The following is a 15,942-nucleotide window of genomic DNA, read 5'->3' on the forward strand; positions in this document are numbered from 1 at the left end:
ATCAGCCTGATCTGCCCATGTAACACCCAGGGCAGCCTGGAAAAGCTGACGGGTGATAGTACTGGGGGCTCTCTCCTGGGAAGAGCAGAGGCACCCATGTGCTCATTTGATGTACTCTCTAGACAGATGTGCTGTTTATTTGGAGATCATGTCAGGGATTCCACCTGGAGACTACTAAGACTCCTATGGACCCCTTACTACTCAGTGCTGTAGTTTCACATGGGTGGCAGTGATACAGCCAGGCAGTCCTACGTGTACCAAGGATTATAGAGCCCTGGAAGTGGGCTCATCAGTCCTTCTGGTCAAAGGGAAGGGGTTTGAAGGGGCCATCCTCCTCATAAAGGGATGAGGCAGTCCTCCAATGATCTTCCTAGCCCTTTACTGAATTGTCTCCAGTAGTTCCCTGTCTTTCTTGAACTGTGGCTGGACAGACTGCTCCAGACATGGAGCAGGGTAAAGCAGAGGGGGCAGGATCACTTCCCTTTACTGGCTGTAAACCCCCTTTGTAATGCATTCCAGGATACCCATTGGCCTTCCTGGCTACAAGGGCACACCAGGATCCCCAGCCTGTACTGGTGCATGGGTTTATTGTTCTCCAGCTGCAGGACCCTGCATTTGCCTTTGTTGAACTTCATTAGGCTCCTCTCCACTCAACTCTCCAGCCTGTTCAGGTCTCACACAGCCTCCTGGTGTATAAACAACTCCTGCCAGTCCTGGGCCACCCGCCAGCTTGTCCCTTCATGCAGGTCACTGATCAATAAGCGGAACAAGGCTGGACCCAGTACTGACCCCTGGGGAGCCACTGACTACAGGCCTCCAGCTGCACTCTGCATGGCTCTGATCACAACCCTCTGAGCTCTGCCAGTCAATTCTCAACCCAGTTAGGTGCCACAATATAAAAAAAGATGTTAAGCTGTTAGAGAGAATCCAAATGAGGGTCACAAGGATAGTGCAGGGTCTGAAGGGGAAGCTGTGCACGGAGCAGCTGAGGTCACTTGGTCTGTTCATCCTGGAGAAGACTGAGGGAAGATCTCACTGCTGTCTACAGCTTCCTCATGGTGGGGGAGGCACTGATCTCTTCTCCCTGGTGACCAGTGACAGGACCTGGCTCCCTGAGGTGCTGGTCTATCTTTCAAGGAACAGTGGTCACCTTGCAGGATCTCAGCTTGTCAATGTAATCCTATAACTTATTTACTAGACAGTGCTTTTAAAATCCATCAAGAAAAATCTATTATGTTTCAGAGAAAGGGCTCATAAAGGTTTGATCACCGCAGCAGCCTGTGCTCCAGTATTAAGGCAGTTATTTGCAATGTGACCAGCTGTCTTTTTAAATGGACACAGCCTACTCCATCGCTGCAAGAATAGCATCTCTCATGTCTGCCTCCACCTTGTCATCTGCAAAAACTGAAGGCAGCTCTCACAGTACTCCCCTTCAGCTCCTCAGAAATGGATGAGCAGAAAAGCTTTTGTGAATCTCAAGAGATCACAGGAAGAGTGTAAACACACAGAGAAGTTATCTAGAGGTAAAAATATTTCACAGCATGTAACTCAAAAGGGATGCTCTGAGTCAGAAAATGGCTGCCACCTGGACATTTTGAAATTAAAAGCTGATGAAAAATTTCAATTTATTGTAAGTTAGGTACAGGCAGAGATGTATTTTCTTTCATAGTTGCAATACCAGAGCAACATCTGAAAGGGAACACAGATTTAGAATGTCTGCTCGATGAAGTACTCATTAAAGTATTAGCCCAGGTGACCATAGATGGATATCATCTCTGCCCCACAGCTAGGAGAGGAAGCCTGGAGTACCTTTTCCACACCAAAACTGCAGACTCACAGAATACCTGAGAGTGGATGGCACCTATAAAGACCAACTTTTCTGTCTCCTTTGCTCAGAGAAGGGTCACGTACGGCAGATTGCTCAAAGATTGCTCCAGTAAGTTTTGAATATCCCCAAGGATGCAAACTCAAAGACTCCTTTCTGGGCAGTCTGATCCAGTGTTTGATCACCATCACAGAAACAAAAAAAGGTCCTTCATAATTCCAAGTGGAAATGAAATTTGTGCTTATTTCTTCTTGTCCTTTCTCTGGGTACCACTTGGAAGGGTATGACTTCATTGTCTTTATTTCCTCCCATCATCAGGCAGTTACAGATTGATAAGATTTCCTCTGAGCTTTCCCTTCTCCGTGATAAATGCTCTCAGCTCTCAGTCTTTCACAATATGCCTGATGCTTAAAGCCAAGCCTCAATCATCTTAGTGACCCTTTGTTAGACTCTCTCTAGTATGCCCACACCTTTATTGCACTGGGAAAGTAACTCCAGCTGTGTCTTACCAGTACTGACTAGAGGGATTGGAGACCTTGCACAACCTGCTGCCAACAGTCCTAATGCAGACCAGGATGTTTTCAGCCTTCTTTGACACAAGGGCCTACTGCTGGCTAATGGCCATCTCATCATTTACCACTACCCCTAGATTCTTCTCAGGAAATCTGCTTTCTAAGCTAGCACTTATTCACGTCAGGGGTTATTCCTCCCATGGTAGGATTTCACATTTGTTTAACTCAATGGGTTTCCTGTTGACCCATTTATTTTGAATAGTGGCAGAAACAACTGGTGGCAGAAACAACTGTTGTATCAGGTATTCTTTCCAATTTTGTATCAAAAGCTTGCTGAAAACTCTGTCTCATCACCCAGGTCATTAATGAAGATGTTAAATGGGCTTTGTCCCTGTATTGGAGGGAAGAGGTAGCTCATGTTCAAGGAGGGGCAAAGTACAAAATGAATTTGGGAGAGTGGCAAAAATCTAGCTTTTGACCAAGTCTTCTGCTGTATAATCAATCTTTATACATACTCATTAATGCAACTGGTTTGTGACAACAAACCATCTTTCAATGTAAATTATCATTTCTGTAGTCTGATGTTCTGTGACTGTGACTTGCTCTTAAAACCTTTCTACTTTTGGATTGTATCCTACTCAACCCTTTCCTCACACAACCCTTTGGAGGGCAAAATAACAAGTAATTTGCTATATTATCAACAAATCAATAAAGTTTGAGGTCAGTTTCTCAAGGTTGAGAAAGCTGGTGCTGAGGCCAAAAGGTTGCAAACTCAAAGGCTACAAAGGTAACTGAGCCCTTCTGCAGTCATAACCAAGGTGGGCAATGATCAGGGAAATCGCTTCAAAACCACAACTGCTCTGAACCAAAACACTAATATAGGCTCAGCCTAAAACATAGACAGAATTTGCTCTATCTCCAAGAAGATGCAGTAACAAAGTTAGTCTGAAATATGCAAGGGAACAAGTATCTTTTTCCTTTACCTCATTTGTCTCTAGGAATAAAGAAGTAATTTCTGAGGGGAAGCAAGGTAAGAGCCTAGAGAAACTGACAAGTAGAGGCTACCTATATATGTGTGTGTGTGTGTGTACGTGCACATATATGTGTATAAGTCCAAATGCATAATTTTAATCTTTTCCCAAAGCTCATAAAATTTAGTTTGTGTAAGTCCTTGTTTTTTCTATATTGTTAAGAAACACATCTTGCTTTTTTTTGGACTCAGTTTAGAATTCTCTGAATTAATGGAGAGGGAGCTTTGTCAGTTTAGTAAACACCTGATATGACCATGTATTACAACAAAACACAGCATTCAGAGGCCTGGCCTCCGAAAACTTTGCATGAAAAGCTGAGAACACAGATATTTAATATTGCTTTGTACATTATTGATTTTTTCCTCAAAAAAATCACAGAGAGAATCTGAAAATAATAAGTCACACTTACAAACTAATTGTTTCATTATGTATACAAATATGTGTATAACAAGCACCGAAAACTAGGTTTATATTAAAATCCCCAGTGGTAATAAAGATCAAATTTACCTCATTGAAAAGCAAATAGAAATCAAATTAATGTACTGAATGTTTTTAAAAGCCATTTTTACTTTTCACAAATGTTTCCTTAGACTGTTAAAATGATTTCAGTATAAAATGGGATACTTGCATCCTTATCAGCTGCAGATTTGTTACAGTAAGCAATTAAGGAGTTTTGTGTCATCCATCAAGAATATTGAATTTTCTGTCACTGTAACAATTCACATTTAATAAAATTAGTGCAAAAGTAGCACTTAGTTGAATGTTGAGCCCAAGGGAACATAAAAATTTGACCTACTTTTTGTATTCCATGACCAGAGTGTAATTAATTAATCAGTTTTAACACTTCGAAGTATTGCAAAATAATCCACTGCAATGATTCTTAGGATGCACAAGGTTAGGGACAGGCTGCTGCCCCCAGTGCAAAACTGAGGCAGCAAAGTGAAAAACAAGATGCCTTTTGTCCCTCCACTCATGCTTGCACTGGTTGCAGTGCCACCAGGGAATGAGTGGGTGTCAGTCTGTCCGGCTTTCCTTTTGTTGCATTCAAAAAAGACTGACACTGACAAACTTAAGCTTTCAAAACCCATGCATTAAAACTAAATAATAGTGAAACTCTGCTCCTTTTTTTGTTTACTTTACATCTTAAACATATTTTCAGCTTGGGTAGATTTACTTTGATTTTCTTTTAGTGAAGCTGACATGCTGATGTGTTCATTATTCTAGTTTTAGGGCTGCTATGAAAATTATGAAGAGTCATAGTAAATGAATGAGGCTTGGTAACACTGTACCATAATAAGATGACGGTAGCTACCACCACTGGGCATTGCTGTTTGCATAAAATTTTTATAAGAACTTCCATTAACTATGTACTTTACATTCTCAGATTGTTTGAATCAAAAAGGGATCCACCAAGATATAAAATCATGGCATAGTCAGTTGGCACTAATTCTCTAGGAAGATTCAAGACAGAAAAAGGCTTTGACTCAGAATAAAAGTTTGTTGGCTATTGAAGGGCTTTTTAAGTAATTACATAACTACTCTCTGAGCAACTATTTACTCTCTTGCTGAACTACCCCATTTTACCTTACTCCTTACCTAAAAGTCTTGTGACCTAAAATAGGAACTGTAAAGCCAAGACCTGGAAGTGAAGCAACATATGCCTGGCTGCTGTTGATATTTTTTACATATTGGTTTAAAGCTATGAGGGAGTATTTAGTCTGCACTCTCAGTAGACAGCCCAACACCATGGCAGAGGCACACAGCTGACAAGTGACACAACAGAGCATTGGTGTGAAGTGACACAAGCAGCTGAAAGCCAAGGTAACTTTTCTGTATGCTTTGCTCACACGATTTCCTTTTATGTTGTGAAATCTTAATTTTAAAGGCTGATAAATTATTTCGTTAACACGGGATCTCTGAAAATGGATCTTGGTGTTCAAGCGACCAAACTAATATCAAAGAAAAGAAAATACTGTCTCCTAGTTCTTTACTTCTTTTGTCTTTTGAGCTGATTTTGACTGGACTCGTGTCTAAATTTTGAGTGTGCCTGAGGAGGCTTATTTTACTGTTCTAGAAGGCCTGCATATTCTGCAAGAACATTAAAAGATATTCCTTCCATTAAGCATTACACCATGAGTTGGGAGGAAAGTGTTAGAACCAAAATATTTGGTGAGGTGTGAATAATTTCACTCAAAGTCACCTTGCAGCTGGGAATACTAGTAATATAAGTGTGGGAAAACTCCACTTATTATGCCTAGCCTTCATGCCTTGCCTGTTCTGAACAGCAGAATTCCTGTGTAGAGACACTCTCACAGACATGCTTGAGCCTCCTGTTGGGGGACAGAAAACATAAAAGCCCAGCCTTGCAGTAAATTACGTGTGGCAAAGCCTTTTCTTATACTGAGGCAGGCAGCGGGGCCCTCACTGTCTGCAAGAATGAACTGAGCCCGACAGAGCCTGTGTCCCTCTGTGCCTCTGCCCTCTAGGACGACCTGAGCCTGAAGGAGCCCGTGTCCCGTCTGGCTTTGCTCACCAGGATGAGCTGAGCCTACCAGAGCCTGTGCTCCTGTGTATCTTTGCCCGTTAGGATGGCCTGAGCCTGAAGGAGCCTGTGCCCCATGTGTCTCTGCTGCCTGGTGTTGTTAGAAAGGTAATGATGAAAATCTACTCTGCATTTTGGCTGTGGCTTGGTGGCTACTTGTAGCTGTCAATTCACCTACCATGAAATACAGGGCATGAGCTATACCTAACTGATATCAACCTCTTGAGTTTTCTTATGTAACCTGCCCAGTTACCGAATCTCAATTTAATAGGTGTGTACAGACACATCCATGAAGATAATTCTTTCTGCATTTAAGCAGACACGTTATAACAGGCACTGGAAATTATTTGCACATGCAGTGAGTTATTTTCCCTTGTAGTGTGCTGTATTAGAACTTGGTGACTTCAAATTCAAGTGGCTTAAAAAGCTGTTACTTCACTCTTCAAAGGAATTCCTTCTTTGTTAAAGACTCCAACCTTATTCTTATTTTGCATCTCTGGAGCTTCATATATCTCCACTGCAATAGACAGTAAAATATTCAGACCTACATGACTTGGACTTACTCTGTTCTGAAGAACAGCCTGTCCATGAGAAGACATGTGTGATGACACGGTTTAGAGAGACTGACAGTACAAGGTGCATGTACGGTTAGAGACACTAACATTACAAGTGCATGTACTCTCTGAGGCAGAGTGAAATTCAGGCCCTCTTAAAAGCAGATCTTGTTTGACTCTTGACTCTGGCAATGATTTCTAGTCCTGCTTCTCTGTTCCTTGTCTGTAAACTCAGGATAAAGACTTTTCCTTGTTTCCCAGGTTATTCAAACAACTGTTCAGAAATTGCTAGTATCTTTGTTATGTTGACTAAACAGGAAAATATGGTGACTAGTCAGCAAATATGGTGACTGTAAGGCAAAAGAGGATGTTAGCAAAATATAAGCTATATAGAAAGAACAATTGTATGATGGAGTTGTTTCTTTTAATCATCAGATATATGATGTTGTACAATGTTCTTTCAATAGGATGACTTAAGGATAAATTTGCTAAGCAGTAAAGAGTCAGGAGAAAATAAATCTGAAGGGTAAGGAAGATAACTTTCAATTCCTTCTTAGGGTTTAAAAATTGTAAGTATCTCAAAAATATAAGTACCTTCAATTTCTAGGGCTGTTTAAACACTATACTTTACTGCAAATTAAGGACAACTTATTTCAAGGTAGCTGATTCTACATTGCTGAAAATAATTCTGAATAATTTTAGGATTAAATTTTCTCAGCATAAGGAAATGTTTGTCAGAAATCACAGTGCATGGTTTTGGTACTATTGTAAGCTCCCTAAAGCAGCAGTTACGTGTGCTGTGAAAAAGGACTGGCTCTGGTATGAATAAAAGAAAATCTGTATCACTTCCTCGAGTTTCCTTGGGTAAAGGAAATTGAAAATTATATCAGAAGATATACATTTTATTCATACAGAGATCTTAATCAACTTTGTTTTTATGTTACTATTTTGAGGAGAAAAAGAAATACTAAGAACTGAAAAGAAGTTTATGTATCTTACTTAAGCTCAGGTCTTTTCAATTTCAGAAACCCTAAATCTAAATGCTGCCTGACATATCACTTAAACCCACGCCCATACTTGCTCCTCTAACAAGACTTTAATGAAGCCACAAAAAACTTTGAAGATATAATCCATCTGTAATTCACAGAGAGTGCAGCTAAGAGAAAGGACAGCAATCTTTTCTGGGCTAATCACACACAACTTCTCAGTTTCCATTGCACTAACAGGTCTTTGCTGACGCCACCTTTTCAACACAGAACTATTCTGTCACTGATATGAACTGTGCCTGATACGTAATTAACGTGGCCTGACTTCTATTTCACCTAGAATGAACACAGCCACTACCACAAACACTGTAAGATGGGTTTATATAATTACTTTTCTTTCTTTACAAAGCAGTATATGATTTTTAAAAGAAAGATTTCCAGGCCCAAGAAAAGTAAAGCTTGACTTGTCTTGGAAACAGACTGAGCCCATCTTCAGACCACAGATTAGCTCAGGAAAAGTTTGTTCAAACAGTTGACTCTGTGAATTCTAATGAAGTCACTAAAGTTGCCTATAACAACTTGTTCCTTGAGCTTGCACTCTAGTGTTCTGCTGACACAGCTGCAACAAAGATACATGGAGTCCCTGAGCTGCAGGATCCCTCCTGGACAAAAACATTGATCAGCAAAACTCTACTGTTAGCAGATTTGCTAATTTCATCCATTGGATGAGCACTTTGCAGACTGTATAGATTGAAACTGTACCTTTCCCATTTAGAGCCCTTATCTGGGAAACAACATTTACATTTCAGACAACAGTCTCAGTCCCTACTTCAGTACGTTCCATAGGACTTTCTTTCATCCCATTGCACATGATAGAAACTAGAGAAGCAAAAGCTGCAAGACAGCTCTCACATCATAGGAAAAAATGCTTCCTGTACCTCATCAGTTAATACAATTGGATTTTATTCTGGAATTTGGGTATAGACACTGCTCATCTCCACAGAGGCCAGCAGAGCTATTAAGATGTTTCTGTTTCAGCAACAGTCATTTGGCAAAGCATTTAAGGCTAAGTAGCATCAGTAGACCTTATGACAATAAACAAAATTGTCAGATTGACTTTACACCTTAATTAATTAGAAGGGCTTGCAAATTATCCTTACATCTTTTAGATGTAAGGCTAGCATTAAGTAAAGTAAATCACCATTAACATTAAAAGAAGTCGATAAAAAAATAGATTTGCAAAAAATAATTAAAATTAATAAAAGAGGAAATTTTTATAATGGAGACAGAAATGAAAGCAAGGATGAGAGGCCAAGGAAGCATGGAAAAGAAATTTTAAAGAAGGGAGTGGAAGTGGCAAATGCATATATTGCTATTTGAGCTTTCAGATTTCCTTACATGTTTTGCTGCAAGGAATAAAGGAAGCTGACCACTGTCTACTCTACAAAACAAGGGATGTCTATGTGGGGCCACAGAATGCAATGCAGTATTTAGCAGGTATTTTATGCTATATGAAAAATACAGGTTCCACACAATCTAAGATGTAACAGACTGGGAACAAATATCATTCTTGCAAAAGCGACCATAAAAACTCAGCTGTTTAAGGCACTGCCTCTTATGTGTCTTAAAGGCTGTATATCACACTTGTTCAAAGCACAACTTGTGTTTTTGGGGTTTTTTTCTCATAAATATGGCCAGAAGGCTTCCTTTAGGATAAGAATATTTTTCTGTGTTCCTTTTGGCTTATGCATCATCCTCAGGGAGATGCTTTATTTGAATACATATTTCTGAGTATGACAGGTAAGCCAAAAAGAAACTAGAAGCTTCTTTTAATACTGACTACTTGCAGAAACCTTTACTTACAACATAATGATTCAGAACTGACACTGAATGGTAGTAGAGCACCTCACTTGGCTACTTAGATTAACTGATGAGCAGAGTTAAAATGGTTTCCATGGTTATCTGCTCAGCAACTAACAGAACACAAAGGTTTGAATTTTGCAGCATGTACCCGAAAATGACTAAAACTTTGTTTGCACATATAGAGCCTACCTCAACTTTGAAAGAAGTAATAAGTAACTAGCAGTAATATGCAATATACCACTGCTTCAGGCTAACATTTAAAATCCAAATTAAATAAGATACTATTAACTCCCAGCAGCAACTCCTCTCTCGGGCTCTTAGCTTACTCCTAGATGTAGGGTCTGACAACTGGAAGGGACTGCTTCAAAATGCCTCGAGTCTGTGACCTGAAATAATAAAACAATCTCACTAGGCAACTTTGGTTTGTAGAAACCTTTAGAATCTCACTCAGCCAAAAAAAGCCAGAGAAACCCCTCTACTGCTCAGATTTAACTGGAAAGCACCTTTTAACCTCAAAAATGAAACAAAGTTGATAACCATCTTTTTGAAGCCTAATTGAAACCATTCCTTGAATGGCAACAATGGTTGTCACACAATCCAAGCACATCTAGAAGAAGAACACGAACAGTGGTCTCCTCATATACCAGCTTTTACAGGTACGAGTTGTCCTTCCTACTTCAATTTTCTTTTTATTCATGCATAAAAATCACTATACACAAAATCAGTTTGATTTGAGGTTGAATAGAATATTTAATTTCTTTCAATACAGAGTGAATGTGTAAGTCTATTTTCAGCTTGTGTGTAGAGAAAATACATACAAAACAAATATACCCTGGTTTCTGTGCTACAGATGAGGATGCTGGGCTATAATCCACACAGAAACATAAGTAACATGCTTCTATCAGGATTAGTGTTACCTGTTGCCCCTCTGCCACAAGTGAAGACTGAGTTTTGTCTGTATAACTACAAGTTTGCTGACAGTTTTCATTCTGGTTTCGAGCAGGAGACAGAAGGGAATGCAGCCCAGCCTGCTGGCATCATAGTGTTAAGTGTGAGAGAGAGTAAAAATGCTTGTCAGCTGATGAACAGAAGAGGCTTGAGTGCATGCAAAATAACACTGCTGGAGGAAAAACTGGCAGTTTTACTTCAGAATTTTCCAGCAGGAAGGACACTGAATTACCTTGGACGTTTCACTACTTTTCCCTCACTCCTCTGTGTCCTTCTCTTTCTCCCTCACTTTCAACTTGAGGAGTAATTCCAGGGAACACCACTTCTCATATATCATCTAGTACAAGGGCTGCTCTACAATGTTCAGTCCAGAAAAGGTCTCCATATTAATAACAAAGCAGCAGTGGCTTTGACTTTGTGACATAAGGATGCAGGCCTGTTCAGACAAACTGCCTGGTGCTGAGAAAGCAGGAGGGGTGGGCACAGATGTTGGCATTACAATCACAAAATCATAGAAAAATTTAAGTTGGAAATGACCTCTGGAGTCTATCCAGTACAACACCCTGTTCAAGACAGGTCTAGTAAGATCAGGTTCCTTGGTGCAGTGCGCAGCTTAGTCTTGTATACGACAAGGATGGTGATGCAACAGCCTCATTCAGCTTGTTTTCCAGTAATCATGTGTTCCATTAGTAAAAAACATTTTTCTTTTACATCTATTTTGAACTTCATCTCTTCCAACTTATGTTCATCACCTTTCAACCTACTGCTTACATCAGCAAGAAGTGTCTGGCTCCAGCACATCTTTATCCTCTGATCAGGTATTCACAGACAGGAATAAGGCCTCCCCAAGGCCCACCCACTTCATCTTTAGGCTAAACAAGCTCAGCTTGTTCAACCTTTCCTTGTCCATCACCCTGGATATCTTGAGTATCCTTTGCTGGACTTGCTCCATTGTTCCATGTTTTTTCTTGCATTGGGGAGCCCCAAACAGGACACAGAACTCCTGGTTTAGTCCCACAAGTGCTGCATTGAGTGAAAAGATCACTTCCCTCAGCCTGCTGGCTGCTGCCTTGCCAATACAGCTGTGCATATAAAGTGCTGCCTTTGCTGCCAGAGCACAACTTTGGCTCAAGCTCCTCTTGTCATCCACAGGACCTGTCATGTACCCAGCTCTTCTGTAAAATTGTTTTCTACACAAACATCCCTCAGGCTGTAATGTGGAAGAGCATCATTCCATACCATTTGCAAGACTTTGCACTGGCTTTGTTGATCTTCATCAGATGTCAGCCCACTTTTCCAGCCTGTTGAGGACCCATTGAATGCCCTTACCCTCTGTCATATTGATTGCTTGCCTGCCCTGTACCCCTGCCAGATGTGGGGTGCTGGCAGATTTGCAGAAAGTGCACTTAGTCCCACCATCAGAGTTATAAAGACATTACATGATATTGGCCTGAACAGTGATCCCAGAGCAATGCTGATAGTTACTGACCTGTCAGCTGGATGGTGCACGCATCCCACAACCATGCAAATGTTTGAACTGCCTTAAAACACAGGGAATGGTAGTAATTACCTGTGTTTGCCCTGAAAAAAAAGAATAAAAATTCAAGCTGGACTAGGGAAGACTACAGATGGCTGTAAACAACTCAATATCCAAAGTGGAGCCTTTGGATTCAAGGTACAGAAGGTTGGGTTGTACTTCTGCATAAAAGCCCATACACAAGATTTAGATATATGTAGATAATTGTTTCAGGTTTTTTTCTATTCATTATGATTTATTATATATTTATACATTACTGAGTAGCTTTCCATCGTTTTGCTGTTAGGGCATATATACAAGGTGCTAGTACAAATAAAATTTCAACTAATATACATGAAGCCTATTGAAAAAAGATGTTCCATTACAAAATCCAGTTTGTATGAGTGTTCTTAGATGTTAGTGGTTAAGTGAGTGATGTCTCTTTTCATCCCAAAACTCATTTGTTACGGGGTGTTAGGTGTAGTCACCTAATATTTTTATTTATCCTAGATTTGATGTTATTATCTGTGATGAGCTTGTTTTTCCCCAACTATAGTGTTAAAACTTAATGTATAAATAAATAGAATTCAATCATATTCTAGTTATTTTATTCTTGATGGATTTCAAAACAAAGACTGTCTCTCTTTAATATTTGCAAGACATCCTATGATGCAAACAAATAGCCTTTCCTGATCATAGTGTCTGGCTGCCAAAGACAGTTTTATCACAGTTTTCTGGGGTACTGTCATGATTTGTTGACTTTCATAATCAGTACAGTGATGTGCTGGCTTCACTCCCAGAAGCCAACAAATGACTTACAGCATGTGAAAGGAAAAAAAAGAAAAAAAAGAAAAAGAAAAAGAGAAAAAAAAATTGGGTGATGAGTATGATCTAAGTTAGGATAAATTTTTGGAGAAAACTTCATTGGAAATCTCATATGCTACTTATGCTGTGTCCCAGCCTCCACCAAGCCCTGAACAGTAGTATTTTATTGGGGTTCTCATCTCAGATATTTGGACTGATTCACACTAAATTTGTTTCAGCCTATACTAAAGTTTAATTAGCAATGTTGACAAATCTTGTGCACATTTTCCAATAACTACAAAAATAATTGTTAGACACAGAATGCAATGCTGTTGTAAAAAGAAAAAAAAAACAACAACCAACACTAACACATTTTTCTGTGTAGGAAAGGTGCTACAAGGATTCAGGATAACAGTGACATAAAATGCCTAGAATACCCATGAGTTTTGTGATGTTCTTGACCATCTCTCTTACAGCAGGCCCATCTCTGATACAACAGAAGCAACCAGCCAAGTGGGTCTATAAACTTTCAGTAATCAAAATAAACAAAATAAATTACCTAAAAAATCCAGTATTTGTGACAGAAACGAGAGATTGACTTCTCCTGCTCCTTCTGCTTTATCGCTACCCTCATGACAGAGCTGCTTGGCAGCCTTAAATAGGACATGACATGTTGTCATCTTTCCTCCCCTATCCCTTTCAGGACCTTGAGGGAATCTCAACACAAATGCCTTATTTCAAGGAAATAATTTTTTTCTGCCTCTGGCAATTCTCTTTGCCTTTCATCTACTCATTGTTATTGTCACTTTTGCTCTTTTCATTGTGCTTAGGCAATGACATCAGTATTTTACATTACTACTGAGAACCTTCTGCAAACACATGAGAAAAAAAGGGGAAAAAAACCCCTCGAGAACAATTATTCCACTTGATGCAATGATTTTTTTTCACCTATCACAGCTGAAATGATGAAAAAACTGTTCTAGAAGAGAGAACAATTTGTGTATGTTCCAGATACATGCATGTCTGTCTTTCACGGGAGTATCAGGGATAGGATAAGACAGAAAAAAGTGACCCAAGCAGAGTGCAGCAATAAACAATATGTGACCTCATTAAAAATCATGGACTTGAAATAGCCAGTGTAACCAGGACCATGACATATGGTGCTCTGTGCTCAGCGTTGTCTTCTGTAATAACACTGCCTACACGATGGAAGTTTACCCCAGATATGTCAGTTTTTGCCACTTATTAACAATGCCAGTGTTCTTTTTCTTAGCAAGCTGTTAAAACCATGACAGAAGACCAGTTAGAAACATGACTCCTCTCACAGAACTTCACTGCCATAGACCTGAGAAAAAACCAACAAATATACAGTATTCATCTTCTCAAACTCCAAATCTAGGAGATGACATATGCGAGATACTTTCATTATGATTATTGCAGCTTTCACAGAAAACCAGTTGGAATGCTTATTTATAGAGGATCAAAACCTTAGGGATTTGTAATGTCCTTTTGTTGTTGTTGTTGTGTTTGGATTTGTTATTCTGGGACATTTAAATTTGTACAAACAAAATGGGAGATTAAAAGCCTAAAGATGCACTTTCTCACTTTATGGCTCAGAGGTTATTTTTTATCTAACCTACACATAGATTACACAGTGTTTAGGGACATACATTTCCTTAAGTCATGTATGCAGTAATGAACAAATGCAGTTTTTTTAATGGTCAAAAGCTTGTTTTCTGGTACTATGTGCCAAGATTACCATATGCTCTATGTGCATTAATTCACTCGAGATTTTCACCAGCAGCTCTGAACTGTGTCCACATCTTTCTGTCTTGCAAAAAAGACATGAACAAAAGAAACATCTTGAACTACACCATCTGTATTCTTATTTGTCTGGTGGATCTGACTAACAACTTCTTGCTGCTGGAGAAAACAAAGGAGATGTCAAAACAACCCTCTAGGATCTTTCCATGGCATTCACCATTTCTGCCAAGAGCACCATTAACTGTGATATAATATCAAAGGTCCAAGTGAAGCAGTGAACATACTTGAGTCCTTCCTGATGGAGGGCATTAACGTACTACGAGTTGGTAAAATGCACACATGCATTTCCTTTATCATGTTGGGTTGTTTTTCAGCATTTTTTTGTTTGCGTTTTTTAAAAAATCCCAGATCTCCTAATATTTTTTGATACTTAACATGCAGGTATAAGCTAAGCTGAAGTAACAGTTGAGTTGCACTGTCTACAAATATTTGTACATACTTCTGTTGCCAAGAAGACATAGCAGAGGATGAAGAAAAATTACAGACAGAATGGGTATTGACTAGCAGCTTTTAAAAAAGCAAAGTCTGCAACTGCAATATAATCTACTTTATCATAGAAGGTTCAGCTGTGAATTGATCGGTCTGGTTCATATTTAGGAATATTTCTGGTTCTTTGTAAGACCACATCTAATACTGCTGTCCATCTTCTTGCTTTACCTAGAGCTCCTGTTGTAGAGGACAATGACCTGACAACAGTTACTGCTCACATTGCCTCTTGGCTGAACTAGAGGAATGAATATGGTTAGATGTAAATCTTCCAGCACTTAGAAAAAATTAAATGCTATAAAACACTGCAGGCCTCTACTCAAAAATACAGACTGCACATTTCGTGTAATAAACACATCAAACCCATTATTAATGTTGACTTTGTAGAGAAATAAAAAATGCAATTCAGGAACAGCCTGGCCTAGGAATGCAAAATGCCTAACTTGCCCACATGAAAACTGAGATCTGCAGTTATTGTCCTCTGATACACTGGAACTTTTTAACTTCAAAACCAGATCTCTACTTAAACCCCCTACACTGCAGTAACAAAACAAGAAATAGACTTCACATATTTGGCTTTCTGAAGAAAAGGTGTTTAAGCATGAATACTGGTCATACTCAATGTATCACCCACAGAACATCTCAGATTTTGTGACAGTAAGATGATCAAGAAGTTGATTCACAGTGCCAAGGATGCAAGCACTGGGTAGTGACTCCTGGGGAAAAAAATTATAAATTCAAAATTCACAGCATGTATTTCTCTTAGGATATAGTCAATGGCGATATTAATGCACTTACAGTTACCTGATTAAAAAAAAAAGGAAGGAAAGGCCAAATCAATGAAGAAATAAACTGGCGCACCCAATTCTAACAGAGTGTTCAAATAATGCTTCTATCTCAGACCTATGGTTTGTAAAGAAACACTTTCTGTTGCTATATTGTATCAATTTTTTGTGTGAACAGAGGACTTTTGAACAGCAGAAATTACTTTCATTGAGTACTCCCAGAGCAGTTGAATTTCAGATTAATTTAAAAGTTTTACATCTTATTT

Source organism: Prinia subflava, chromosome Z (assembly GCF_021018805.1).
Source record: "Prinia subflava isolate CZ2003 ecotype Zambia chromosome Z, Cam_Psub_1.2, whole genome shotgun sequence".
NCBI lineage: Eukaryota > Metazoa > Chordata > Aves > Passeriformes > Cisticolidae > Prinia > Prinia subflava.